This window comes from Calonectris borealis, chromosome W (genome assembly GCF_964195595.1).
Source record: "Calonectris borealis chromosome W, bCalBor7.hap1.2, whole genome shotgun sequence".
In the NCBI taxonomy this organism is placed as follows: domain Eukaryota; kingdom Metazoa; phylum Chordata; class Aves; order Procellariiformes; family Procellariidae; genus Calonectris; species Calonectris borealis.
The window spans coordinates 21,043,344-21,061,083 of NC_134351.1; the positions used below are offsets into that span (position 1 = coordinate 21,043,344).

General features: G+C 48.2%; 1 pseudogene; it reads right to left on the minus strand.

The window, feature by feature from the left end:
• Positions 1 to 6,168: 6,168 nt before the first annotated feature.
• Positions 6,169 to 13,372, minus strand: LOC142075011 (PI-PLC X domain-containing protein 3 pseudogene; annotated as a pseudogene).
• Positions 13,373 to 17,740: the final 4,368 nt, after the last annotated feature.

Consider the following 17,740-nt stretch of genomic DNA (forward strand, 5'->3'; position numbering starts at 1 on the left):
TCATGAAGACGTCCACAATATTCCCTGAGAATTTTGAATATCCTTGGGATGTTCAAACAAGCATGATCATATTGCTATGTCTCCTGAATGTGATTCAGGCCTTATTTAGAGTTAAAAAACTATTCAGGAATACTGTCCAGAGATCAACCCCAGCAACAGACACGGTGACTACTCAAACCCCCACGACAGGCACTGTAGCTACTTCAACCCGCACGACAACCACCGTGGCTACTTCAACCCCCACAACAACCACTATGGCTACTCAGACCCCGGCAACAGTCACTACAGTTACTCCAACCCCCGCAACAGGCACTGCAGCTACTCAAACTCCGCCAACAGTCACTGCAGTTACTCCAACCAGCGCGACAAGCACTGCAGCCACTCAAACCCCGGCAACAGTCACTACAATAACTCCAACCCCTGCGACAGGCACTGCAGCTACCCAAACCCCAGCAACTGGTACTACAGCTGAACCAGAGGACCAACCGTCGCTGGTATCCGTCGCCCCTGTACAGAAGAAGAAATCTTTGAAGCGGAAGTCAGGTCGTGTAGAAAAGGATGATGGAAAAGCAGGGCCATCACGAGGAGGGGAGGAGGAAGAGGAAGAACTCATAAATGAGATGGAAACCACCCGATCCTTATCCCTGAATGAGTTGCGAGATATGCGGAAAGATTTCGGCCGTCGTCCAGGCGAGCATATTGTTACCTGGCTGCTCCGATGCTGGGATAATGGGGCCAGTAGCCTGGAATTAGAGGGGAAGGAGGCCAAACAGCTGGGATCCCTTGCTAGGGAAGCGGGTATTGACAAAGCAATCAGAAAAGTGACACAGGTCCTCAGCCTCTGGAGACGACTGCTGTCAGGCGTAAAGGAAAGGTATCCCTTCAAGGAAGATGTTATATATCGCCCAGGCAAATGGACCACTATGGAGAGAGGTATCCAGTACCTGAGAGAACTAGGCGTGCTGGAGGTGGTTTATAGTGACCTGGACGACGTCCGAACACCCAAAGATCCAGATGACGTCCAGTGCACCCGACCGATGTGGTGGAAGTTGGTACGGAGCGCACCAGCATCGTATGCCAGTTTGTTGGCAGTACTGTGCTGGAAAGAGGAAGAAGCACCAACGGTGGATGAGGTGGTTAACAGACTTCGGGATTTTGAAGAAACTATCTCCTCCTCCCTTGTCTCGGCTGTGGAGAAACTGTCCCAGAGGGTCCAGCAACTCAAAGAGGATATGTCCTATTCTCCACCTGTACGGACCAGTATCTCAGCCATTAGGAGTCAGCGTTTTTCTCCTCAAGAGAGAGGATATCGAAAGTACACACCACGGGGCACCCTGTGGTTTTACCTGCGTGACCACGGAGAGGACATGAGGCAGTGGGATGGAAAACCTACCTTGACCCTGGAGGCACGTGTACGTGAGTTGCAAGGAAAAACAATCACACAAGGGGGTTCTCCCAGGAAAAATGCTGCTCCAGTTTTCAGGAAAAACCTGTCTCACGACTGTCCAGTTTCCAGTGAACAGTTCCCCAGACAGAGTAGAAGGGCTGATCTTACTTTGGATTGTAATTTCAATGAAGAAATTCTTGACTCACGTTTGCAAGAAGTGAGAGATGGATACTATGACCAGAACTAGAGGGGCCCTGCCTCCAGCCAGGTGGAGGAAAGCGACAACCGGGTTTACTGGACTGTGTGGATTCGATGGCCTGGCACATCAGACCCACAGGAGTATAAGGCTCTCGTAGACACCGGTGCACAGTGTACCCTGATGCCATCAAACTATAAAGGGGCAGAACCCATCTGTATTTCTGGAGTGACAGGGGGATCCCAAGAGTTAACTGTATTGGAGGCCGAAGTGAGCCTAACTGGGAATGAGTGGCAAAAGCACCCCATTGTGACTGGCCCAGAGGCTCCGTGCATCCTTGGCATAGACTACCTCAGGAGAGGGTATTTCAAGGACCCAAAAGGGTACCGGTGGGCTTTTGGTATAGCTGCCCTGGAGACGGAGGAAACTAAACAGCTGTCCACCTTGCCTGGTCTCTCGGAGGACCCTTCTGTTGTGGGGTTGCTGAGGGTTGAAGAACAACAAGTACCAATCGCTACCACAACAGTGCACCGGCGGCAATACCGCACCAACCGAGACTCCCTGATCCCCATCCATGAGCTGATTCGTCGACTGGAGAGCCAAGGAGTGATCAGCAAGACTCGCTCACCCTTTCACAGTCCCATATGGCCAGTGCAAAAGTCTAATGGAGAGTGGAGACTAACAGTAGACTACCGTGGCCTGAACGAAGTCACGCCGCCACTGAGTGCTGCCGTGCCGGACATGCTAGAACTTCAATACGAACTGGAGTCAAAGGCAGCCAAGTGGTACGCCACAATTGACATTGCTAATGCCTTCTTCCCCATCCCTTTGGCGGCACATTGCAGGCCACAGTTTGCTTTCACTTGGAGGGGCGTCCAGTACACCTGGAACCGACTGCCCCAGGGGTGGAAACACAGCCCTACCATTTGCCATGGACTGATCCACACCGCACTGGAACAGGGTGAGGCTCCAGAACACCTGCAATACATTGATGACATCATCGTATGGGGCAACACAGCAGAAGTAGTTTTTGAGAAAGGGGAGAGGATAATTCAAACCCTTCTGAAGGCCGGTTTTGCCATAAAACAAAGTAAGGTCAAGGGACCTGCACAGGAGATCCAGTTTTTAGGAATAAAATGGCAAGATGGACGTCGTCAGATCCCAACAGATGTGATCAACAAAATAACAGCCATGTCCCCACCAACTAGCAAAAAGGAAACACAAGCTTTCTTAGGCGTTGTGGGTTTCTGGAGAATGCATATTCCAAATTACAGTCAGATCGTAAGCCTCTCTATCAAGTGACCAGGAAGAAGAACAACTTCAAATGGGGCCCTGAGCAACAACAAGCCTTTGAACAAATTAAACAGGAGATAGTTCAGGCAGTAGCCCTTGGGCCAGTCCAGGCAGGACAATACCTAAAGAATGTGCTCTACACCGCAGCCAGGGAGAATGGCCCTACCTGGAGCCTCTGGCAGAAAGCACCAGGGGAGACTCGAGGTCGACCCTTAGGGTTCTGGAGTCGGGGATACAGAGGATCCGAGGCCCGCTACACTCCAACTGAGAAGGAGATATTGGCAGCATATGAAGGGGTTCGAGCTGCTTCAGAAGTGGTTGGTACTGAAGCACAGCTCCTCCTGGCACCCCGACTGCCGGTGCTGGGCTGGATGTTCAAAGGGAGCGTCCCCTGTACACATCATGCAACCGATGCTACGTGGAGTAAGTGGGTCGCACTGATCACACAACGGGCCCGAATAGGAAACCCCAGTCGCCCAGGAATCTTGGAGGTGATCACGAACTGGCCAGAAGGCAAAGATTTTGGAATATCCCCAGAGGAGGAGGTGACGCGTGCTGAAGAGGCCCCACTGTATAATAAACTACCAGAAAACGAGAAGCAATATGCCCTGTTCACTGATGGGTCCTGTCGCCTTGTGGGAAAGCATCGGAGGTGGAAGGCTGCTGTATGGATTCCTATACGCCAGGTCGCAGAAACTGCTGAAGGAGAAGGTGAATCGAGCCAGTTTGCAGAGGTGAAAGCCATCCAGCTGGCCTTGGACATCGCTGAACGAGAAAAATGGCCAGTACTTTATCTCTATACTGACTCATGGATGGTGGCCAATGCCGTGTGGGGGTGGTTGCAGCAGTGGAAGCAGAACAACTGGCAGCGCAGAGGTAAACCTATCTGGGCTGCCACATTGTGGCTAGGTATTGCTGCCCCGGTAGAGAACCTGACTGTAAAAGTACGTCACGTAGATGCTCACGTACCCAAGAGTCGGGCCACTGAAGAACATCAAAATAACCAGCAGGTGGACCAGGTTGCTAAGATTGAAGTGGCCCAGGTGGATTTGGAAAGGCAACATAAGGGTGAATTATTTATCGCTCAGTGGGCCCATGACGCGTCAGGCCATCAAGGAAGAGATGCAACATATAGATGGGCTCATGATCGAGGGGTGGACTTAACCATGGACGCTATTGCACAGATTATCCATGAATGTGAAACATGCGCTGCAATCAAGCAAGCCAAGCGAGTAAAGCCTCTTTGGTATGGAGGACGATGGCTGAAATATAAATATGGGGAGGCTTGGCAGATTGATTATATCTCGCTCCCAGAAACCCGCCACGGTAAGCGCTATGTGCTCACCATGGTAGAAGTAACCACCGGGTGGCTGGAAACATATCCCATGCCCCCTGCCACTGCCCGGAACACCATCCTGGGCCTTGAAAAGCAAGTCCTATGGCGACATGGCACCCCAGAAAGAATTGAGTCAGACAACGGGACTCATTTCCGAAACACCCTCATAGACACCTGGGCCAAAGAGCATGATATTGAGTGGGTATATCACATCCCCTACCATGCACCAGCCTCTGGGAAAATCGAACGATACAAAGACTACGCTGAGAGCAATGGGTGGTGGGACATTCAAGCATTGGGACACACATTTAGCAAAATTCACCTGGTTAGTCAACACCAGGGGATCTGTCACTCGAGCTGGCCCTGCCCAATCAAGACTCTTACGTACTGTAGATGGAGATAAAGTCCCTGTCGTGCACATAAGAAATATGCTGGGGAAGACAGTCTGGGTTACTCCTGCCTCTGGCAAGGGAAAACCCATCCGTGGGATTGCTTTTGCTCAAGGACCTGGGTGCACTTGGTGGGTGATGCGAAAGGATGGGGAGGTCCGGTGTGTACCTCAAAGGGATTTGATTTTGGGTGAAAATAGCCAATGAACTGAATTGTATGATGTTAATTGTTATATGATATTGTATATCATTATTTCTATGGTTGCTATCAACGGTATAGCAGTGAAAATCACCCAGATTAAGGAAGAATGAACTAACTCCGATGAAACCGAGCAAAGTGCAACGATGATAGAACTGGACGAGCGCAGCAGTACCGAAATGAGAACTGGCTTCAGGATGCAACAGCCCTACACCACACACCATCTCTTCGGCCCTGAAAGACTATTATGACAGATGGAGCCCAAAGTCATGGACTAAATGAACTCAATGGACATTTTAGAGGGATAGTCCATAGACCAAGGGAATGATATCTGTTTGTACATATATATATATGTGTATATTTAAAAAGAAAGATAGGGTGGTTAATTGAAATGTTTTTAAAAAAATGTGAGACCTAAGCACGACGTAAATGGTATAGAATAAGGGGTGGATACTGTCCGGGTTTCGGCTGGGATAGGGTTAAATTTCTTCCTAGTGCTGTGTTTTGGATTTAGTATGAGGAGAATGTTGATAACACACTGATGTTTTCAGTTGTTGCTAAGTGCCCTCCTAGTCCAAGGACAGCTCCCGTGCCTACTGACTGAGCTAGGTACACAAGATGGGAGGGAACATAATCAGGACAGCCAGCCCAGCTGGCTAATGGGGTATTCCATACCATGTGATGTCATGCTCAGTATATGAATGGTAGGCGTGATCCAGGAAGTACCGATCGCTACTTGGTTATCGGTCAGCGCGGGTGGTGAGCAATTGCATTGTACATCACTCATTTTGTATATTTTATCATTATCATTATTATTTTCCCTTTTTCTGTTCTATTAAACTGTCTTTATCTCAGCCCACGAGTTTTTCTCACTCTTACCCTTCTGATTCTCTCTCCGTCCCACTGCGGGGGCGGGGGGAATGAGTGAGCGGCTGCGTGGTATTTGGCTGCCTGACAGGTTAAACCACGACAATGATCTAGATCATTCAGATAGATTTGTCCACATCCAGTAAGGAAATCCGAGGAAAGATGTTCAGTGCTCATGGTAAGAAACCACATTTAAAAAACAAAACAAATGGACAAACCTGCATTCAGAAAAAGAAAAAAAAAACCCAAACAAACAAAAACCAAACAAGCCAATCCCATAAGATCTCATTAGGCTTTAGTGCCAGATTTTCTTTCAAGATACAAAAGCTTCTCCTTCAGTGTGTTTCTCTAAATATTTTAGGATTATGCCCAAATTCTGACTCTAACTCACAGTAGCATGGAAGAAACACATCTGCTCGAGTTTCTTTAAAAGGAATTAGAAAAGCAGCGTTACCAAACACACACATTCAGCACAGTCAGCACACCTTACCCGCCAAAAACTTACCTTTCTGTGATCGTTTTTCTGAGACCACTAGCAACCCCTTTCACCACTGTACTAGCCTTTGGCGTCAGCACTACTTGAGATATAAAAAAGGAGCCCTTCTTTCTTCTTTCGGTGACTGATGCCTGGAGGAATTGAATCAGTTTTTCTGGATCTGTTGTGTTTGCCCAGGGAGCTGGCATCATCTGACCTGGCCAAAGAAATGGTACCTCGAGAGCCACTGGACTGTGATAGAACACCAGCACTTGGTGTTCCTTTTCCCACAAGTACTGGAGACTTACTTCATGGGCAAATATAGCAGGACACATTTTGTTTCCGTACATGTCTTTGAGCATTTGGACAAGCTTTTCATGATGATATTTCTGCATCCCATAGAAGTGATTGAAGTCCAAGAAGACCACTTCTTTTGGGTGGTCAGCGAGAAATGCATTGATCTCTTCCAGACCCTCCTTGACTTTGGCACTGAATAAACCATGAGCAAAGTAGAGTTCATTGTGTGGGTCTCTGGGCTTGGTGGAAATTCTAAGATCAAAATACCGTATACCTGTCCCCAGCTGGCTGGTGAAGTTCATGGTCTGTGTAGCCAACCACTTCCTCATCAGCTTTTTAGCCACAGTCCCAAAAACAGACACAAAATTCTGGACTGTCTCTGGCTGCTCAGGCCCAACCGGAGAGGCTTCATCAATGTAGAAGCTAAATGAGTCATGAGACCCTAAAAACACAACAAAGGAAAACGATCAATATTGTATTCATATATTAGAAGTCATTAATGATTCTTTCTTAATAAACATAATTTTATGACCTGTACCAACACTCGCCAACAGACTCCTCCCCTGTCCTTTTTCTCAATACACTACATTTGTCTGGCAGCATTTACCCCACCAGCACCTTGCAGGAACTTGAAGGAAAGGCAGTGCCTGTTTCACTGCTTGTCTGGGCACTCCCTCAACTCTTTTATCTCTTATTTACGCCTTTAAGCTCACTGAAGTCAGCGGGCTCTGAACATCAAAACAAGCCTGGTATAACTCCAGCAAAGTCAGTCACATAATAAATGCCTAGAACCAACAAGAAGAGGAGAGTCTGGCCCTGCACACTGAATCATGCACCATCTAGTTTGCAAACCAAAGAATAAAACAAACCATCCAAACAACACCCCACACACACATCTTTATAGCCAGCTAAAATATGAGTTGAAAAATGCCAAGAACATGTAACCTTTCTGACCTTTTCTTTATTTTAAGTCTCATCTGGTCATCAACAAGGTTACTAAATACTGTTTTCCTTCTTAAATATACCTCTAAAATTCTTTGCTTTCCTTTGCTACATAAGTACAATAGATAGAGCCAAGGATAGCACTGCATGCCACTGCTAAAATACAGAAACTCTACTGCATGCTCTTGACAAGAACAGGACATACTACTTAACATGCCTATGTACAGAAATTATAATTTTCCACAACATAACATAGTTGCATACAATGTGGTGGTGCATTCATACCCCACTTCTTCCCTGGGCCACTTGTTGATCAGGGCCGCTTGTTGATCTCAGAAATTTCCATGAAACCTCGGCCTTGGTGTATTGAGTCTGGCAGTTGAGCACTCCTTGACTGTATCAGAGGCTCTGCATAGCTGAGGCTGGGAACATACTCCTACTGTCCGGCCCAGGTGTCCAGCAGAACAACACCGAAACCTTGAGAATTCTTTAGTAATTACCACCTGGGACTGTGGCCAGGGTGGAAATTTACAGATGACTAAAAGCCAACCATCTTGTGAGCCTATAAACGGTGGTCCTAAGTGAGGCCCTTTGAGCTCTCCAGGACCGCAGCGGGCTGCACCCAGCATCTCCCTCTGAGTGGGACGCCTCTCAGAGCTTATGATCTTTCAGGCCTACGATATTCGGAGGACCGCTGGGTCCTGGGTGAGTCCCTTTCGAAGCTCAACCATTCGCCCGTTGAGAGGGAATGCCTAGACATTCGATGTGAGTATTTCTTCACTGAAATCGAGGGGAATTTTTAACAGGTATGCCTTCTGTACATAATATATATATATACATTTCTCTGTGTGTGCACTAATAGTAAGCGTAATCTGTAATTAAGTTGTGATTGTAGTAGACTTACTAACCTACTTTGCAAATAGTGAATAGTTAATGATTAGGCGTTACTAAAGTTTGTTAATGATTAGTTGATAATTAAGTGTTGCTAAATTGTGAATGAAACCTAGACTGTTGCTAAAATATAAACCCTTAGATGATTTTCCCTTATATATTTCACCCGTGTTTTAAGTAATAGAGTGAACCTTGCCATCGAATTCTATTAGGTCGCACCTTTATAAATCTCTATTAAAATCACTTTCTGCTAATTTCTTTGACGGTGATTCTTTAAGCGGCCTCTAAACCACTCATTCGCGACATACAAATATCTAAGACACTTTGCTATGTAAAATTCTCTTTGTTTCAAGGTAAGTCCATTTAAAAAAAAACACACAAAAAAACCCATGTCGTGGTTTAACCCCAGCCAGCAAAAATAAACTCCACGCAGCCGCTCGATCACCCCCCACCTCCGGTGGGATGGGGGAGAGAATCGTGAGGGCACAAGTAGGAAAGCTCCCGGGTTGAGATAAAAACAGTTTAATAATTGAAATAAAACTAAGTAGAACAGTAATAATAACAATGATAACGACAACAATAACAGAATACATAAAACAGGCAATGCACAACGCAACCGCTCACCGACCGCCGACCGCGTGTCACGAACGGGGGGCGAGCACCCCCCCACACCTGGTTTTTATACTGAGCATGATGTCACATGGTATAGAATACCCCATTGGCCAGCTGGGTCCACCACCCCGGCTGTGCTCCCCCGTCCCGGTGCAAGCATCACCCAGCAACAGCCAAAGCATCAATGGGCCATCAACGCTCCTTTCACACCGAACCCAAAACACAGCACACCCCCCAAGCTACTGGAAAGAAAGTTAACCCTGTCCCAGCTGGAACCAGGACAATATCCACCCCTTATTCCATACCATCTACATCATGCCCAGGTCTCACATTTTCCCATACATTCCAATTAGTCACCGCTACTTTTCCCGGCTGTTTGATAAATACACACGCAGAGATATCATTCCCTTAGTCCATGGGCCATCCCTCTAAAACGTCCGTTGAGTTCATGTAGTCCATGACTTCGGGTTCCACCTGTCATAACAGTCTTGCAGGGCAGGAGAGATGGTGTGTGGTGTTGGGCTCTTGCACGCGGAGGCCAGTTCGGGGCGCTCATCCGGTTCTATCATTGTTGCACCTTGCTCAGTTTCATCGGCGTTCATCCTACATTAATCTGGGTGATTCTTACTGTAATACTGTTAATATGGCATATGGTAACCATAGAAGTGATGACATACAGTACTATGTAATAACTAACATCATACAATTGAGTTCATTGGCTGTTTTCACCCAAAATTAAATCCCCCTGAGGTACACACCGGACTTCCCCATCCTTTCTCATCACCCACCAAGCGCACCCAGGTCCCTGAGCAAAAGCAACCCCACGGATGGGTTTTCCCTTGCCCGAGGCAGGAGCAACCCAGACTGTCTTCCCCAGCATATTTCTCATATGCACGACAGGGACTTTATCCCCCTCTACAGTACGTAAGGGTTTGGATTGGGCAGGGCCAGCTCGAGTGACACATCCCCTAGTGTTGACTAACCAGGTGGCCTTTGCTAAATGTGCGTCCCAATGCTTGAATGTTCCACCGCCCGTTGCCCTCAGTGTTGTCTTTACCAGCCCGTTGTATCGTTCAATTTTTTCCGGAGGCTGGTGCATGGTAGGGGATGTGATAGACCCACTCAATGCCATGCTCTTTGGCCCAGGTGTCTATGAAGGTGTTTCGGAAGTGAGTCCCATTGTCTGACTCAATTCTTTCTGGGGTGCCATGTCGCCATAGGACTTGTTTGTCAAGGCCCAGGATGGTGTTCCGGGCGGTGGCATGGGGCACAGGATATGTTTCCAGCCATCCTGTGGTTACTTCTACCATGGTGAGCACATAGCGCTTGCCCTGTCGGCTTTGTGGGAGCGAGATATAATCAATCTGCCAAGCCTCCCCATATTTATATTTCAGCCATCGTCCCCCATACCAAAGAGGCTTTACTCGCTTGGCTTGCTTGATTGCAGCGCATGTTTCACATTCATGGATAACCTGTGCAATAGCGTCCATGGTTAAGTCCACCCCTTGATCACGAGCCCATCTATATGTTGCATCTCTCCCTTGGTGGCCTGAAGTGTCATGGGCCCACCGAGCTATAAATAATTCACCTTTATGTTGCCAGTCCAGATCTACCTGAGCTACTTCGATCTTGGCAGCCTGATCCACCTGCTGGTTGTTTTGGTGCTCTTCACTGGCCCGACTCTTGGGTACGTGAGCATCTACGTGACGTATTTTTACAGCCAGGTTCTCTACCCGGGCAGCAATATCTTGCCACAATGCGGCAGCCCAGATGGGTTTACCTCTGCGCTGCCAGTTGTTCTGCTTCCACTGCTGCAACCACCCCCACAGGGCATTTGCCACCATCCATGAGGCAGTATAGAGATAAAGTACTGGCCATTTTTCTCGTTCGGCAATGTCCAAGGCCAGCTGGATGGCTTTCACCTCTGCAAACTGACTCGATTCACCTTCTCCTTCAGCAGTTTCTGCGACTTGTCGTATAGGACTACATACAGCAGCCTTCCATCTCCGATGTTTTCCCACAAGGCGACAGGACCCATCCGTGAACAGGGCATATTGCTTCTCGTTTTCTGGTAGTTTGTTATATGGTGGGGCCTCTTCAGCACATGTCACCTCCTCCTCTGGGGATATTCCAAAATCTTAGCCTTCTGGCCAGTTCGTGATCACCTCCAAGATTCCTGGGCGACTGGTGTTTCCTATTCGGGCCCGTTGTGTGATCAGCGCGATCCACTTACTCCACGTAGCATCGGTTGCATGATGTGTACAGGGGACGCTCCCTTTGAACATCCAGCCCAGCACCGGCAGTCGGGGTGCCAGGAGGAGCTGTGCTTCAGTACCAACCACGTCTGAAGCAGCTTGAACCCCTTCATATGCTGCCAATATCTCCTTCTCAGTTGGAGTGTAGCGGGCCTCGGATCCTCTGTATCCCCGACTCCAGAACCCTAAGGGTCGACCTCGAGTCTCCCCTGGTGCTTTCTGCCAGAGGCTCCAGGTAGGGCCATTCTCCCCGGCTGCGGTGTAGAGCACATTCTTCACATCTTGTCCTGCCTGGACTGGCCCAAGGGCTACTGCCTGAACTATCTCCTGTTTAATTTGTTCAAAAGCTTGTCGTTGCTCAGGGCCCCATCTGAAGTCGTTCTTCTTCCTGGTCATGTGATAGAGAGGGCTTACGATCTGACTGTAATTTGGAATATGCATTCTCCAAAAGCCCACAACGCCTAAGAAAGCTTGTGTTTCCTTTTTGTTAGTTGGTGGAGACATGGCTGTTATTTTATTGATCACATCCGTTGGGATCTGACGACGTCCATCTTGCCATTTTATTCCTAAAAACTGGATCTCCTGTGCAGGTCCGTTGACCTTCCTTCGTTTTATTGCAAAGCCGGCCTTCAGAAGGATTTGGACTATTCTCTCCCCTTTCTCAAAAACTTCCTCTGCTGTGTTGCCCCACACAATGATGTCATCAATGTATTGCAGGTGTTCCGGAGCCTCACCCTGTTCCAGTGTGGTGTGGATCAGTCCATGGCAAATGGTAGGGCTGTGTTTCCACCCCTGGGGCAGTCGGTTCCAGGTGTACTGGACGCCCCTCCAAGTGAAAGCAAACTGTGGCCTGCACTCTGCCGCCAAAGGGATGGAGAAGAACGCATTAGCGATGTCAATGGTGGCGTACCACTTGGCTGCCTTTGACTCCAGTTCGTATTGAAGTTCCAGCATGTCTGGCACGGCAGCACTCAGTGGCAGCGTGACTTCTTTCAGGCCACGATAGTCTACTGTTAGTCTCCACTCTCCATTGGACTTTTGCACTGGCCATATGGGACTGTTGAAGGGTGAGCGAGTCTTGCTGATCACTCCTTGGCTCTCCAGTCTACAAATCAGCTCATGGATGGGGATCATGGAGTCTCGGTTCGTGCGATATTGCTGCCGGTGCACTGTTGTGGTAGCGATTGGCACCTGTTGTTCTTCAACCTTCAGCAACCCCACAACAGAAGGGTCCTCCGAGAGACCAGGCAAGGTGGACAGCTGTTTAATTTCCTCCGTCTCCAGGGCAGCTATACCAAAAGCCCACCGGTACCCTTTTGGGTCCTTGAAATACCCTCTCCTGCGGTAGTCTATGCCAAGGATGCACAGAGCCTCTGGGCCAGTCACAATGGGGTGCTTCTGCCACTCATTCCCGGTTAGGCTCACTTCGGCCTCCAATACAGTTAACTCTTGGGATCCCCCTGTCACTCCAGAAATACAAATGGGTTCTGCCCCTTTATAGCTTGATGGCATCAGGGTACACTGTGCACCGGTGTCCACGAGAGCCTTATACTCCTGTGGGTCTGATGTGCCAGGCCATGGAATCCACACAGTCCAGTAAACCCGGTTGTCCCTTTCCTCCACCTGGCTGGAGGCAGGGCCCCTCTAGTTCTGGTCATAGTATCCATCTCTCACTTCTTGCAAACGCGAGTCAAGAATTTCTCCATTACAATCCAAAGTAAGATCAGCCCTTCTACTCTGTCTGGGGAACTGTTCACTGGAAACTGGACCATCATGAGACAGGTTTTTCCTGACAACTGGAGCAGCATTTTTCCTGGGAGAACCCCCTTGTGTGATTGTTTTTCCTTGCAACTCACATACGAGTGCCTCTAGGGTCAAGGTAGGTTTTCCATCCCACTGCCTCATGTCCTCTCCGTGGTCACGCAGGTAAAACCACAGGGTGCCCCGTGGTGTGTACTTTCGATATCCTCTCTCTTGAGGAGAAGAATGCTGACTCCTAATGGCTGAGATACTGGTCCATACAGGTGGAGAATAGGACATATCCTCTTTGAATTGCTGGACCCTCTGGGACAGTTTCTCCACAGCCGAGACAAGGGAGGAGGAGACAGTGTCTTCGTATTCCCGGAGGCTGCTAAACACGTCATCCACCATTGGTGCTTCTTCCTCTTTCCAGCACAGTACTGCCAACGAATTGGCATACGACGCTGGTGCGCTCCGTACTAACTTCCGCCATGTGGGTCGCGTGCACTGGACTTCATCTGGATCTTTGGGCGTTTGGTCGTTGTCCAGGTCACTATAAACCACCTCCAGCATGCCTAGTTCTCTCAGGTACTGGATACCTCTCTCCATAGTGGTCCATTTGCCTGGGCGATATATAACATCTTCCTTGAAGGGATACCTTTCCTTCTCACCTGACAGCAGTCGCCTCAAGAGGCTGAGGGCCTGTGTCCCTTTTCCAATTGCTTTGTCAATGCCCCCTTCCCTAGCAAGGGATCCCAGCTGTTTGGCTTCCTTCCCCTCTAATTCCAGGCTACTGGCCCCATTATCCCAGCATCGGAGCAGCCAGGTAACAGTATGCTCGCCTGGACGACGGCTGAAATCTCTCTGCATATCTCGCAGCTCACCCAGGGATAGGGATCGGGTGGTTTCCATCTCGTTTATGAGTTCTTCCTCTTCCTCCTCCCCTCCTCGTGATGGCCCTGCTTTTCCATCATCCCTTTCTAAACGACCTGACTTTCCCTTCCAAGATTTCTTCTTCTGTACAGGGGCGATGGATACCATTAAGGGTTGGTCCTCTGGTTCAGCTGTAGTACCAGTTGCTGGGGTTTGGGTAGCTACAGTGCCTGTCGCGGAGGTTGGAGTAGCCACCGTGTCTGTTGCTGGGGTCGATCTCTGAACAGTATTCCTGAATAGTTGTTTAACTCGAAACAAGGTCTGAACCACATTCAGGAGACATAGCAATATGAACATGCTTGTTTGAACATTCCAAGGATATTCAAAATTCTCAGGGAATATTGTGGACATCTTCGTGAAGAGGGTAGAAGAAAAAGGAGTTTCTGGAGATATGGAAGGGAAGATGAACAAGCGGGAGAAAGTGTCCCATCCTGTCTCCCCCTTAAATTCATTCTCCGAGGAGAAAGAAGTGTAATTACTAATAGTTTCTAAGAGGTGGTTCCCGAGGTACGGAGATGACGGCAGTGCTGAGTGCAGATACCAGAGTAGACTCATGACCAATGATTTCATCACATCATAAAGGAGCAGCAAAATGATAACCTTGGCCCAGTTCTGAATAATGATAAACAGCACAACCGGGAACATATACTGCAAGCAAGGTATTACATAACCCAACATTGAGAGCCAGGCCCACAACTTTGAGAGCCAATATATCAACATTGTGACCAATCAATATAATGAATGCTTATAATCAGTTTTGCCTTAACACACTTTGGTCAGATCTATCGTTATCTCAACCCTTCGAGCCCCATGTTGGGTGCCAAAAAGGACTGTCGTGGTTTAACCTGGCAGGCAGCCAAATACCACGCAGCCGCTCGCTCACTTCCCCCCCACCCCATTGGGACGGAGGTAGAATCGGAAGGGTAAGAGTGAGAAAAACTTGTGGGTTGAGATAAGGACAGTTTAATAGAACAGAAAAGAGAAAAAAATAATGGTAATAATAATGATAGAATATACAAAATGAGTGATGCACAATGCAATTGCTCACCACCTGTGCTGACCGATAACCAAGTAGCGATCGCTACTTCCTGGATCACGCCTACCATTCATATACTGAGCATGATGTCACCTGGTATGGAATACCCTGTTGGCCAGCTGGGCTAGCTGACCTGGCTGCGCTTCCTCCCATCTCTGCTTGGTAGCACGGAAGCTGTCCTTGACAAGGTACTTAGCAACAACTGAAAACATCAGTGTGTTATCAACATTCTTCTCATACTAAATGCAAAATACAGCACTAGGAAGAAATTTAACTCTATCCCAGCCGAAACCAGGACACCTTCTTGTAGTGAGGGGCCTAAAACTGAACACAGGATTCGAGGTGCGGCCTCACCAGTGCCAAGTACAGGGGCACAATCACTTCCCTAGTCCTGCTGGCCACACTATTTCTGATACAAGCCAGGGTGCTATTGGCCTTCTTGGCCACCTGGGCACACTGCTGGCTCATATTCATCCAGCTCTCGACCAACACCCCCAGGTCCTTTTCCTCTGGGCAGCTTTCCAGCCACTCTTCCCCAAGCCTGTGGCGTTGCATGGGGTTGTTATGACCCAAATGCAGGACCCAGCACTTAGCCTTGTTGAACCTCATACAGTTGGCCTCGGCCCATCGATCCAGCCTGTCCAGATTCCTCTGTAGAACCTTCCTACCCTCAAGCAGATCAACACTCCTGCCCAACTTGGTGTCGTCTGCAAACTTACTGAGGGTGCACTCGATCCCCTCGTCCAGATCATTGAGAAAGATATTGAACAAAAATGGCACCAATACTGAGCCCTGGATGTTACTTTTCACTCAACTCCTGCTTAGATTTTGGCTAAACCAGCTCATGCTAAGGCCTGATGTATGCTGGGAGCAGCACCATTAGGTCACAGTGAGAGTACCAGGTAGGCAGGACAGGTGGCCAGGAAGAGCTGAAGGGCCATTATGCAGCCATGATCACCTGCAAATTGCTGTCTCCGGTAGCCATTCTCTTTTTTCTGGCATTTTCCTCAGAATCCACTAACTTATGGAAATGGTATAGACCAAACCTCCAAGCTGGAGGGTATAAAACATCAGCTTACCCAAAAAGCTCTTGAAGTGGATCCAGCAGCAGCTGGACTGCTAAGGCTTTCATGCTTCCCGGTGTGATACAGGAGATGCCCGCACCGTGATGGAGGAGGAAGGATGAGCACTCTCACCATTGGCTAGGTAACTCATTCTTTTCTTTTGCTCATAGGTGCACGATATTAAGAGTTATGGGTTAAAAGTTATGAAACCTTATGACTTGACTGGTGAATAAGTGAATTCATGTGATAGACTAGTCTGGGCAAAAGGGGATTGAGCCCCTGTTTGTCATGTTTGTTTATTATATTTCTTAATGAACTCATGAAATAAAGTTTAAATCACAGAGTACGTTGTCCTGTAAATTTGAGAGATCTGAACAGACCTTGACACTGGGGAACACCACTCTGGATTGGATTAGGAAGAACAGTTCTAAGGTGAAAGCTTCTGGGTATCAGAGGCAATCAAGTGGTACATAAGTGCTTCCTACCACTGAATAACAGGGCTGGAAAAGTCCTCACTGGTTCATGTAGTCCAAATCGAGGCACCAATGCAGAATATCTGTAGCTATGTTATTCATAGCATAGGTTGGCCACCTTGCTCTGAGATATCCAGAGATGGACATTTCACTGTCTCCCTAGCTTAAGCTCTTCCTAATATGTAAAATGACATTTCTGAGCTGCAGCATGGAGCATAGATCAGCTGCTTCCCTGCTCCAGCATCACTTTACTTATTTCAAAACTACCATCACTACTTCTTCAATCTTTTCCTTGGCCTTTCCTGCAGTTCATGTTTTCTGCCATACTAATAATCCTCCTTATTTGCCTGTGAATTCTTATCAGTCAGTTATCATCACTGTGGTGATGTGTGGAGCCCAGAAGAGGAAGATCCATGTCTTGGTGTCATGGTTTAACCCCAGCCAGCGAATAAACCCCATGCAGCCACTCACTCACCCCCCACCTCCGGTGGGATGGGGGAGAGAATCGGGAGGGCACAAGTAGGAAAACTCCCGGGTTGAGATAAAAAGAGTTTAATAATTGAAATAAAACTAAGTAGAACAGTAATAATAACAATGATAACAACAACAATAGCAGAATATACAAAGCAGGCAATGCACAATGCAACTGCTCACCGACCGCCGACCGCGTGTCACGAACAGGGGGCGAGCCCCCCCACCCCCCTGGTTTTTATACTGAACATGATGTCACATGGTATAGAATACCCCATTGGCCAGCTGGGTCAACCACCCCAGCTATACTCCCCCCTCCACAGCTTCCCCTGCACTTGGCAGGGCATGGGAGGCCGAAAAGAAAAAAAAAGTCCCCGGTGCAAGCACCACCCAGCAACAGCCAAAGCATCAATGGGCCATCAAGGCTCCTCTCATACCAAACCCAAAACACAGTACACTCCCCAAGCTACTTGGAAGAAAGTTAACTCTCTCCCAGCCGGAACCAGGACACTTGATCAGATATGCAGCTGGGAATTGTGCCTATGTCACACGGTGTCACAGCCTTGGTCTCACACCTGCGTAAATACTAGCTGTTTTTCTAGTTGCTTTTGAACGCTTCCCATCTCAGGGAAGGAAACTTGGCTTAGTTCCCTCTGCCTGGCTTAGTGCAGTGTGTCCTGACCTCATGAGATCTTTGCCCTGTGGCCTGTAGCGCTTAGCAGACCAACCAGGAATACCAACCGTGATCTGTTGCAAAATAAAACATAGCCTTGTTAAAACCTCTTTAAAAAGTTCACACTTCTATGAGAATATAAGCCTAATCCAGCACCCAGTACAGTTAGGGGGAGATGGATTGCCATCTCCATGAAGAGCAACCTTGTTAA